General features: G+C 39.6%; 1 pseudogene; it reads left to right on the forward strand.

Annotated features, from left to right (window-relative positions):
* Positions 1–727: 727 nt before the first annotated feature.
* On the forward strand, positions 728–1,170 carry LOC118895823 (annotated as a pseudogene).
* Positions 1,171–3,995: the final 2,825 nt, after the last annotated feature.

Here is a 3,995-nt window from a genome sequence, read left to right on the forward strand (position 1 = left end):
CAAAGCTAATAAATCAACCTTGGTACAGGTTTGTTGACTAAATTATAGACCTTATTAAAATTTCACCAGTTTTTTTCACTAACATTTTTTCCTGTTCCAGTATCCTACCAGGATTCCACCTTGCATTTAGTTGTTATACCTCCCCAGTCTCCTCTGATGCATAATAGCTCCTCAGTTTTCCATGTTTCTCATGATGTTGACATTTTTGAAGATTATTGGCCAGTTATTTGGTAGAATGTCTCTCAGTTTGGGTTCCTCTGATTTTTTTCTCTTGATTGGAATAAGGTTCTGTATTTTTGGCAAGAATATCACAGAAACTATGTTATTGCCTTCTCAAGGAATCTTATCAAAGGATTAACAGTGTAATAATGTTTCATTACTGGTGATGTTAATCTTGATCAATTGGGTAAGTGGTGTCTGCTGGGTTTCTCCACCTTGAAGTTACTATCTTTCCCTTTGGAGGTAAAAAATACTTTGGAGGACATCATTTAGTCTATGCAAGTTCTGTGTCTCCCACAAATTTTGTGCATTAATTTTATTGAGATGCAAAATTTCAAGTAGAAAACAAATCCTCTTTTACTAGTATACATGAAAAAATCACAACTAAAAATAAAGGACAAACAACAAACTGGAAAAAAAAATCACAATCTAAAATTTACTGAAAAAAATGTGTATTAAGAAAACCATATTAGCGTCCTGATTTTCTCCTACAGCTGTAGCCTGAAACATGGCGACTCCTGGCCCTGTCACTCCGGAGGCACCCTTTGAACCATCGCAGCCCCCAGTCATTGAGGGCCTTAGCCCCAGTGTACACAGCACTTCGGAAAGCTTCAAGGAAAAGTTTCTTCACAAGACCCGCGAGAACACAATTGTACCCATAGGCTGCCTGGGCACAGCGGCCGCCCTTACCTACGGCCTCTACTGCTTCCACCGGGGTCAGAGCCAGCGCTCCCAGCTCATGATGCCCACCCGAATTGCCCCCAGGGCTTCACGGTCATAGCCATCTTGGCGGGTCTGGCTGCATCCACTCCGAAATCTCGACCCTGAGTCGGTGGCCTGGCCTTGAAAGCTCCGCGGAGATCGTTCCCAGCTCCAGGAGCAACCACCGGTCCTGCCACTGGCATTATTCCCTCATCTCCCCTGACAAGCCCCTGTATCAGTGGTGTCAGAAGTAGCCAATTGTGTAACCGACAGATTTTTTTCAGGAATCTCAGGTCCAGTTCAGTTTGAGTGTTGTATACTTCTAGTTGTGCTGCACCTTCTCCACTCCCTACTTAATAAACTCTGATCCACTTGTAAAAAAAAAAAAAAAAAAAAGAAAGAAAGAAAACCACAGTATACCAAAATAACATTTAAAAATTATAATAGTGTCTAACTATTGCTTTTGCTTCAAATGCTGTATATCAGTGGTTCTTACACTTTTCTAGGCCACGGAACCTCTGGAGAATCTGATGAAAGATGAGAGCTCACTCTATCCCTTAAAAAATGAAAATAGGCACATGTTGACAATTTTGGGAATTCGTAAACCACCAAACCTCATCCTTAGATTGCTGAGGGGTCTTCAGGCTAAGCACCTCTTTCTTAATACCAAAGAGCAACTGTAACTCAATTTGCTTTTCACAGGTCCACTTATATGCCCTTCCTTGATGATGTCCTTTCCTCAGTTTGTTATGGTAGAAAAAGGGAAAAGAGGGAAGGAGGAAAGGAGGGAAGGAGGAAAGGAGGGAAGTAGGGAAGGAAGAAAGGAAGGAAGGAAGGGCAGATGGGGGCCAGGTTGGAGAGAGGAAGAGAGAGGTAGAAAGAAATAATCATAATATCCCATGTTCCCATTACTTCTCTTGCCCAGAATAGAAAAAAATAGTCTAAAAAAATGACCAATTCTTATTTTTTTCCTAAACTGCTTTTTAAGTTGGATCTTGAGGTGTATTAGAAACTATTCTTTTTACCCCATTCAGCTTTTCTTTCCTCCCTCATCCCATCCACCCAATACCCCCCCATACTTTTTCCTTTCTGAGTACATTGCTCCCTCAAAGATTTTATGTTTCTTTCAAATATATGTTCACAGGAATTGTGTACTACAACAAGAATTATATTCTTCCAAGTAAAAAACAGAAGGAAGCTAAGAAGTTTTGACACCTACTTTTAAAGACAAATTTTCACCAGGATCCTAGGGTCACTTTGTCCACTTTTCCACATACATTTTTTTTTTTTTAATTTTATTTATTTATTTATTTATTTATGGCTGTGTTGGGTCTTCGTTTCTGTGTGAGGGCTTTCTCTAGCTGCGGCAAGTGGGGACCACTCTTCATCGCGGTGCGCGGGCCTCTCACTATCGCGGCCTCTCCCGTTGCGGAGCACAGGCTCCAGACGCGCAGGCTCAGCAATTGTGGCTCACGGGCTTAGTCGCTCCGCGGCATGTGGGATCTTCCCAGACCAGGGCTCGAACCCGTGTCCCCTGCATTGGCAGGCAGACTCTCAACCACTGCGCCACCAGGGAAGCCCCTCCACATACTTTTTAAAGGCCTAAAAATATCTGAGGGTCTTTTTTCTTCTTTAAAACTGTTTCTCTTCTGAAGCAATTGACACCATTCCATGAAATTTTTGCAGCAAATGTGCACTAAGTGTACTCAGTGTCATGAAACTCCTTTCTATTTTTCGGTATGCTGGGATGCTGACTCAAATGCATTTCATTTGAAAATTAAAAGCAAATTTCATAGGCTATTTGCCTTGCACGGAGAAATTTGGGTCAGTCAGTGAGAAAGACAATGGGCTTTTTTCATGGACCTGTTTTGAGGTAAGAACCATGCCTTTCCTAGAAGGACTCTGCCCCTCCCACCTGAGGGAGCTCTGGGTGTTCTTCACCACAACTATTTCTTCATCCTAAGAGTCTTTGGGCCTAATCATTGTTCTAGAAAATTTTGAGTCAAGTCTGCTGTATTAGCCTTTTACATAATACAATTTGGAAAAACTCTTTTCAGCATACCTAATTCAAATGAGTCCATCTGTGAAACCCAAAATATGAGTTTTTCATAAAATGCAGATGCAATAACAGACTCAAAGCACAAAAGACAGCATTTATACAACCCATTAGGCAATAGTCAAAGCTTTCCTTTTGCAAAGAGAAAAAGGAATTGTATCATCTTCTAGCCAATACAATAAGTCCTACTAGTTTAAGCTTTGATGTTGCCACATCAAGAATTCTTTCTCTAGTATGTTCAAAATCATGAAGAACATTCTGATAATAAGAGTTGTCTTTATGACCTCCTTTGATTTCTTTCATTAATACTAAAGAAATAAAGAAGAGACCTTTGGAGACCTAAGCTCCCCATTTATCCATGGAACATTCTAACTCGCTGAATTTCTTTATGAGAAACACAAAAACAAATTTTTACCAAGCAATTTAGCACAAAAAATCTTCTCAAAAAGAAAATCTAATATCTGATTTCGTGATAACAGAAGGTTGGACATACACAGCTAGATAACACAGAGCCTGTTGCTTTACTCAGTAATGGTGCTGTCAATTTAAATGATATGACGGTTATGGTCCATGAATTAGACATGCTTTTGCTATTTGCTTTCTGAGGGGGTTTTTCGGTATCCTGAAAAGGTGATCACTCTTGAGAATAAACAAGAAAAAAAATGGATTCCAATACTCCCCTCCCCACTTCAAAATCACATAGATTTTTCTTGACTCATATTTGCATTTTACTTTTCAACTTAAACAACTGTTTCTTCTTATCATGAAGGATGGAAATGTTAAAAATTAATAAAGTTTCAGGTAATGGATGAAGGTACATATGATTCACAGTGTTGGGAGTGAAAACACTGTATTATAACACTGTATCAAAGGCAGTAATTCTGAGATGGTTTGGTAACTTTTGGCTTTTGTGTTAAAAGTGACATCAGAAAGCACATCATATGCCTGAGTTTAGAGTTGGATTTTAAGAGATTCTGCTCTCAAAGCACAAGAAAAAAGAAAAACTATTAAATTCCAG

The sequence above is a fragment of the Balaenoptera musculus genome, chromosome 5 (assembly GCF_009873245.2).
Source record: "Balaenoptera musculus isolate JJ_BM4_2016_0621 chromosome 5, mBalMus1.pri.v3, whole genome shotgun sequence".
NCBI classification, from domain to species: domain Eukaryota; kingdom Metazoa; phylum Chordata; class Mammalia; order Artiodactyla; family Balaenopteridae; genus Balaenoptera; species Balaenoptera musculus.